Raw genomic sequence first — 8,526 nt, 5'->3', positions numbered from 1 at the left:
AACTGCTGTAGAGAAGCAGCCAGAACATTGCATGTCCAATTCGATTGGGCGAACTGAAGAACCTGCACACCCACAGAAGGCAGATCAATAGGTAGGTTTCAAAATTCCACCTCCTTTTCTAAAAAATTTGAGAAGTTGCAAAAAGAAAAAGAAGAAAAGGAGATCCTTGAGACATTCAGGAAAGTGGAAATCAACATACCTCTGCTAGATGCTGTGAAACAGATTCCCAGGTACGCAAAATTTCTGAAAGAATTGTGTACTAACAGGAGAAAGCTTGCTGAAAGAGAAAAGGTGAGTGTGGAAGAAGTTGTGACAGTTGTCATAAAGAGAGAACTCCCAACCAAATGCAAAGATAGAGGGATGTTTGTTATTTCTTGTAACATTGGCAATGTTGGCATAAAGAAAGCTATGTGTGATTTAGGTGCATCAATCAATGTTATGCCACTCTCTATTTATAATTCTCTGAATGCAGGTGCACTGAAAGACACTAGAGTAGTGATCCAATTGGCAAACAGATCTGTGGTACACCCAAAAGGAGTTCTAGAAGATGTTCTGGTATAAGTAGATCAACTTGTCTTTCCAACAGATTTCTATATGAGTGACATGAAGGAAGACAACAACAACACTACTTCAGACATCTTACTTGGACGACCTTTCCTGAGCACAGCCAGGACCAAGATAGATGTGCATGATGGCACTCTTACCATGGAATTTGAAAGGGAAGTAATAAAGTTTAATGTTTATGATTCTATGAAATATCCCCATGACATGTCCCCTGTTTATGGTCTTGATATCATTGATTGCTTGAGTCAGGAAATTTTTTATATGAGTTAAGATGATATACTAAACAATGATCTTTGTAGGGAAGAAAGCCGAAAAGAGCCAAAACTGAAAGAAACTGTCTGCTGCACCCAACGGATGGACTGCAATCTTGCGCAGAAAGAGGAAGCCAGATCACCCGCATCTCTTCAGCCTGGATCGCAAGTCAGTTCTTCTAGCTCTCTAACGCAGACAGGTCTTGTGCAGAAGGAGAAAGCTGAAACCAGTTCAGCTAGACACCCCACTCAGACAAACACTTTTTCCCCCAAGCAGCAGAATACAGGTAAAAAAATTTTAGAACCAAATCTGAAGCCTCTTCAAGACCACTTGAAATATGTGTACTTGGGAGCTGAAAAGACACTTCCAGTGATAGTGTCAACTCAATTAAGCCAACAAGAGGAAGAAAGCCTCCTGAAAGTACTGAGAAAATGCAAGGGAGCCATAGGATGGACCATAGATGACATAAAAGGCATTTCCCCCACCACATGCATGCATAGAATACACATGGAAGAGGAATGCAAGCCAGTCCGAGATGCTCAAAGAAGACTGAATCCACCTATGATGGAAGTAGTGAAAAAAGAGATAGTCAAGCTTATGGACGTAGGAATCATCTACCCAATCTCTGATAGAAAATGGGTAAGTCCTGTACATATAGTCCCAAAGAAAACTGGGATCACCATTGTACCAAACACTAAAGGAGAACTTGCTCCGACTAGAGTCCAGAATGGGTGGAGAGTATGCATGGACTATAGGAAGCTAAATGCAGCAACCAGGAAAGATCACTTCCCTTTGCCTTTCATTGATCAGATGCTAGAGAGGCTTGCAGGTAAGTCCCACTATTGTTGTCTTGATGGTTTTTCAGGTTTTTATCAAATTCCAGTAGCTTCAGAAGACTAAGAGAAGACCACCTTCACTTGTCCTTTTGGCACTTTTGCATTTAGAAGAATGCCATTTGGACTATGCAATGCTTCTGCCACTTTTCGACGCTGTATGATGAGCATATTTTCAGATTATGTGGATAACATCATTGAAGTCTTCATGGATGACTTCACAGTGTACGGTAACTCTTTTGAAGAATGCCTTGCCAATCTGAAAAAGATCCTACAGAGATGCCTTGAATCAAATCTTGTACTCAATTATCAGAAATGCCACTTCATGGTTAACCAAGGTATGGTCTTAGGACATGTTGTTTCAGCTAAAGGAATTGAAGTGGACAAATCCAAGGTAGACACCATAAAAAATCTGCCTTATCTCACAAATGTTAGAGAGATTCGCTCTTTCCTTGGCCATGCACGATTCTATAGAAGATTCATAAAAGATTTCTCCAAAATCACACAGCCATTATGCAGATTACTCCAGCAAGATATAACATTTGATTTTGATGTAGGTTGTAAGAGAGCATTTGATCTGATAAAGGAATTACTTGTGACTGCCCCAATCATTCAAGCACCTGACTGGAACTTGCCCTTTGAAATCATGTGTGATGCAAGCATCTATGCTGTGGGGGCAGTCTTGGGGCAACGTGTAGGGAATTCACCTCACGTGATTCACTATGCATCTCACACATTGGATGTCGCCCAAAGCAACTACTCAACAACAGAAAAGGAGCTCTTGGCTGTTGTATTTGCCTTAGAGAAATTCAGACATACCTCCTGGGGACAAAAGTCATCATCTATTCTGACCATGTAGCCTTGCGATATCTGATCAATAAAAAGGAGGCAAAACCGAGACTCATTCGGTGGATTCTGCTGTTACAAGAGTTCGATCTGGAGATAAGGGACAAGAAAGGGAAAGAGAATCTAGTGGTCGACCACCTAAGCCAGCTTACCTCCAGCTCTGTGCCATGTCCTGTCAAGGAAGACTTACCAGACGAACATCTGTTCGTCTCTCAGTCTGCTTAAGTGGATCGCACCTCACAACCACACTAGGGCAGTACTCAGTTTCCTTTGAACTTTAATATTTCCAATACATTGAGGACAATGCATGAATTAGGTGTGGGGGTGCATATCTCTGAATTTTTATTTTTAGTCATTTTTGTTTTCAGTTTTAGTTTGAATAGCCACAGTTTGATTTTTTTATTTTTGCTTTCAATACACACACATGTAGCCACAGTTTTTTTTTCTTTTTTCTGTTTTGGTTTCCTTTACTCAAACTCATAGACTATGTTGGATGAACTTTCTTTCCATAACCCCATTGATGTGATGACTCTTTAAACTTAAGTTGAATCAATTGCAGTGACTTGTATTCATTGTTGAGAATTTCCTTTTGAATTGAATCCTTGAGCTTGCCATGGTGAAAAATATATATTGCTCATTAGAGAGAATGAATTGAAAGATGTGTGAATGAACTTAACATGACTTGTTTTAACAATTGGTGTTGATTTGCCCAAATCATTGAGAAAAGAAAATTCGGCAAAGGACTTGACTTCATGAGCACAAATTGAAAACTGTTCCAATGGTTGAAAGACTATGAACAGAGCTAGTAGCCACTTGAACAGGTGACCAACTGAGTAACTGGGGGTGGGTATCACAAATATGTACCTTCACATCAAAAGGTTGGTGACTTTTTCAAGCACGATTAAAGTGCAAAAAGCTGAATATACTACTTCAAGGTAAGGGCAAGTCAATCCGAAAGCTAAGAAGAGTCTTAATTGAACAAATAATATGTGCATGTGTAATCTCTCTCTTGAGTAAAACAAATACTAGCCATGGTAGGTAAAGGGAGACAGGGAAAGAAGGTGAATAACCTTGGTGTATATATTTTTCACTGCAATGATTCAAACTAAGGATCTAGAGTAAGAGCTTAAATGGAAATAAAGGATCAAATAGCAAAAAGAGCTTGTTTAACTGAGTTTATTTGCTTGAGGACAAGCAAAAGGCTAGGTGTGGGGGTATTTGATCAGTCCAAATTTAGACCATTTTATCATGATGTTAACCATGATAAAACAAGACCTTGGTTAACCATGAAGTGGCATTTCTCATAGTTAAGTACAAGATTTGATTCAAGGCATTCTTCGAAGGAGTTACCGTACACTGTGAAGTCATCCATGAAGACTTCAATGATTTTCTCCACATAATCTGAAAATATGCTCATCATACAGCGTTGAAAGGTAACAAGAGCATTGCATAGCCCAAATGGCATTCTTCTAAATGCAAAGGTATCAAAAGGACAAGTGAAGGTGGTATTCTCTTGGTCTTCTGGAGCCACTGGAATTTGATAAAATCCTGAAAAACCATCTAGACAACAATAGTTGGACTTACTGATCAGTCCAAATTTAGACCATTTTATCATGATGTTATTGATGTTAATTTACACTTTTTCTGCCTAATTTTTTTATTTTGATCTTATTCTGCAGAAAATAGTGTAAAGAGGTAATTTGGAGAAAATGCCCTTAAAACTGCCTAAAATGGAACAAAGGAGAGCAAGCATGCCAAGTTGCACCTGAAGAGGAGATAAACAATGGAAGTAGTTTGAAATTCAAATTTCAAACCTCCAAGAGCATTCAAATTCAAGATTCAGCTTATTAAGGAAAGTGCTAAATAAGGAAAGTTGCAAACAAGGAAAGTGCAGATCAATTTGAAATTCAAATCTTCAAGAATCCATTTCCTTATTGAAGAAGCCAAATCTCTAGAAGATGCACATTCAAATTTGAAATTCAAATTCAGCTTGTCAAGGAAGCCAAAGAAGACACACATGCCACCTCAAGCCTTGCACATTCAAAATTCAAAATTCAAAGAGAGGCTCCACCTCATCAATGCACACATGGGCAGCAAGGGAAAGACTTGGGCAGCAAGGAGATCAACTTGGGCAGCAAGTAAAGACCTAGGGCAGCACCTAAAGACTATATGAACATCCCTTCAAGAGCCATCCACCTCTCTCTCTCCACACTCTCTCCATTCGGCCGGCGCACAAGTCTTCTTCTCTCCATTCGGTTCTTCTTTCCTTCTTCTTCTTTTCTTGTTTTGTTTCAGCCATGAGTGGCTGAAACATTTATTTCTATTTGAAGATTAGGTGATACTTTGGTTGTTTTATGGATTGAGAGATCTGAACATACGTTGTTTAACTTTTGTTTATTCAATATTTATGCAATTTCATGCTTGATTCCATTATTGCTTTATTATTTTTATCAATGTGGCCAGTTGATTCTTGAATGCAAGGTGATATATTGTTAGTTTGAATAGTTTTAAGTCCATAATTGCTTGGATTGTTCGAACACAAGAACACTTGGTGTAAAAACTAAGGAAATTACATGATATAGTGATATCTCCATGCGTTTGGGTAGTTAGAATTAGATTTCTCTATTTCTTAATACAATTGACAGTTGTTTTGATGCCTAAGGCCCAAGGACGTTCCTTGGCAACTGACAGAGCGCATTTTAGGCCATATTATCATGATCTTAATGATGTTTATTTGCACAGTTTCTGCCTAATTTTGTTGTTTTGTTCATGTTCTACAGAAACTAGGTGTGAAAAGACATTCTGGAGAAAATGTGGTTAAAACTGCCAAAAAGTGCCAAATATGGAAAGTTCCAGAAAAGGAAAGTTTTCATATATGGAAAGTTCCAAATAAGGAAAGTTTCATATATGGAAAGTGCCAAACAAGGAAAGAGTCAAAGAGCGCAGCCAGCAAACTGTCCGAAATTCGAACTGCAGAATCCTTCTTGCCTTGTTTAGAACGTGTGCCAAGAAAGGAAAGTCTTCAAATAAGGCAAGTTTTCAGAAAAGGAAAGTCTTCAAATGAGGAAAGTGCAGAGGCAAAAGCAAATAAGGAAAGCTCGGTCAGAGGATTATTTAAAATTCAAATCGCAGATATTTCTTTCCTTATTCAAAGATGTGCACATACTGCAGCAGTCATATCTTCCAATTTAGGCAGCGAGATCTCATGAAGGCACACTTGCCTCTTCTGCGTTCAACGTTTAAAATTCAAATGAAGGCTCCACCTAAAAAGGAAAGACTTGGCAGATCCACTTTCCCTTCTGCATTCAATGACTGCGCACCACTTGCCTCTTGCAACACAATCTGCGCGCCACTCCCTATTCAGGAAGGAGATCTCTATGCACTTGGCCTTCATACAGTCCAGATTCATAATTCAATAGAGGATCCATCTAAATAGGAAGTTTGGACAGCAAATATTTCCTATACAGTGCTGTCCGCGCGCCTACCTCTTCTGCAAAGCCTGATCCGCGCGTCTCCTTCCCTTTCAGTGCTATCCGTGCGCATGCCTCTCTCCTGCAGAGCAAGCCACGACTTTTCTTCCTCTATTGGCATCCTTGGATCGCTCTTCCTTCCTTTTCAGACACAAGGTACGCTCCTTTCCTATTCTGAAAGCCATCTGCGCGCACCTGCCTTCTGAAGTGCATGCACTACGATTCTTTCCTCTTCTGCAACAACTTGGGCAGCAAGTTGAGTTTGGGCAGCAACTTGGGCAGCCTCTACACTAATAAGGAAGACCTAGGCAGCATCAAAACTCTATAAAAAGGTACTCTCTTTGGCAGCCACGATTTTGGGACACTTTCAGACTCATCTTCTCCTTCTCCATCCGGATCAAGCAAGGCCGCGCCTCCACCACCTTCGGCTTCTTCTTTTCTTCTTCTACCTTTCTTTATGGTTTTTGTTTCAGCCATGAGTGGCTGAAACCTTTCATTCTAGTTGAAGATCAAGTGAAGCTTTAGTTGTATTGTGGATTGAGAGACTTGGACATTCATTGTTTTACCTTTTGTTATTCAATATTCTTGTGATTTCATGCTTAAGGATATTATTGCTTTGTTATTTAAGATCTCCATTGATTTTTGTTGCAAAGTGATATATTGTTGTTTTGAATGATTTTAAGTCCGTATTTGCTTGAATCGTTTGAACATAAGAACACTTGGTGCACAACCAAGGAAATTGCATGATCTAGTGTTGTCTCCATGCATATGGGTGACTAGAATTGGTTCTCTCCATTACTTTATGCGATTGACTTTTGCAAAAGGCCTAAGGCTCAAAGACGTTCTTTGGCAATTGTTAATTAGTAATTGATTGGTGGACTTTCCCTAATTAATTTAATCTAAAAGAGAGACTATGGATGTGAGAAGCTTCTTCAATCTCCATAGCCAATTTATTGAATCAACAAAGGAACATTTGAGTCAATGATCAATCCCATCAACTAAAGTGGATCTAAATCTTCAACTAGAGCTTTTACCATCATTGTTTTACCCTCAATTTACTTTCTGCTTACTTTTTAATTACTCTTTTCATTAGCTTAATCAAATCAATCTCAATACCCCCATTTTTACTTTACATGCACTTGCACTTTCTTTTCTTTTCTGCTCTCTTTAATTTGGTCTATTCAAGGAAGGTAAACGAGTATCAATTCCCTGTGGATACGATCCTCTTACCACTGTCTGCAATTTTAATATTGTTGGTAGTTAAACAGGTTATTTATTTTGACCGGCTTCGACAACCGTTCTGTCAGCAACTTGTTGATTAGTGATTGGTTAGAGGACATTCCTTAATTAATTTATGCTTAAGGGGAGACATGGTGGTGAGAAGCGTCTTCCATCTCCATAACTAATTTATTGAATCAAACAAAGAAACCTAAGTATCAATAATCAATCCCAACAATTGAAGTGGATCCAATTCTTCAACTAGAGCTTTCTTATTATTTATTTCTCTTTACTTTTACTATTCGCTTACTTTATTGCTTTCTTTATTAGTTTAACTGAATCAATCTCAAAACCCCCCTCCCTTTTACTTTTATTGTCAGTTTATTTCGCTTTCAGTTTATTCGCTTTCTTTATTAGTTTAACTAATCATTTCACCGCTATCTGCAGTAGTAATATTGTTGATAATTGAAAAGGTTATTTTTGACCGGCTTCGACAACCGCACAGTTACTTACCTGCAAGCCTTTCTAGCATCTGATCAATAAAAGGTAAGGGGAAGTGATCTTTCCTTATTGCTACATTTAGCTTCCTATAGTCCATGCATACTCTCCATCCATTCTGAACTCTAGTTGGAACAAGTTCTCCTTCAGTGTTTGGTACAATGGTAATCCCAGTTTTCTTCGGGACTACATGCACAGGACTTACCCATTTACTATCAGAGATAGGATAGATGATTCCTGCGTCCAGAAGCTTGACTATCTCCTTCTTCACTACTTCCATCATAGGAGGATTCAGTCTTCTTTGAGCATCTCGGACAGGCTTGCATTCCTCCTGCATGTGTATTCTATGCATGCATGTGATGGTGGAGATGCCTTTTATGTCATCTATGGTCCATCCTATGGCTCCCTTGTGTTTCTTCAGTACTTTTAGGAGGCTTTCTTCTTCATGTTGGCTTAATTGATTTGACACTATCACTGGAAGTGTCTTTTTAGTTCCCAAGTACACATATTTCAAGTGGCCTGGAAGAGGCTTCAGATCTAGTTTTGAAATTTTCTAACCTGTAATCGACTGTCTAGGTAGACAAGTGTCAGTCTGCATTGGATTTCTGGTTGAACTGGATTCTGCTTGTTCCTTTTGTGCATTGCCTGTCTGCGAACTGAGCTGAAGAGGTGCGGGTGGCCCTTTGTCTTTCTGCGTTTGGTCGCAGTCCACCTGCTGAATGCAGTAGACTGTTGCTTTCTGTTTTGGCTCTTTTTGGCCTCCTTCATCTTTTTGGCTAGCCTCCCTGCAAAAGTCATTATTTAGCATATCATCTTGATTCATATCAAAAACTTCTTGGCTCAAA

This window comes from Manihot esculenta, chromosome 17, assembly GCF_001659605.2.
Source record: "Manihot esculenta cultivar AM560-2 chromosome 17, M.esculenta_v8, whole genome shotgun sequence".
NCBI classification, from domain to species: Eukaryota; Viridiplantae; Streptophyta; class Magnoliopsida; order Malpighiales; family Euphorbiaceae; genus Manihot; species Manihot esculenta.
This window is presented reverse-complemented; position numbering follows the sequence as displayed.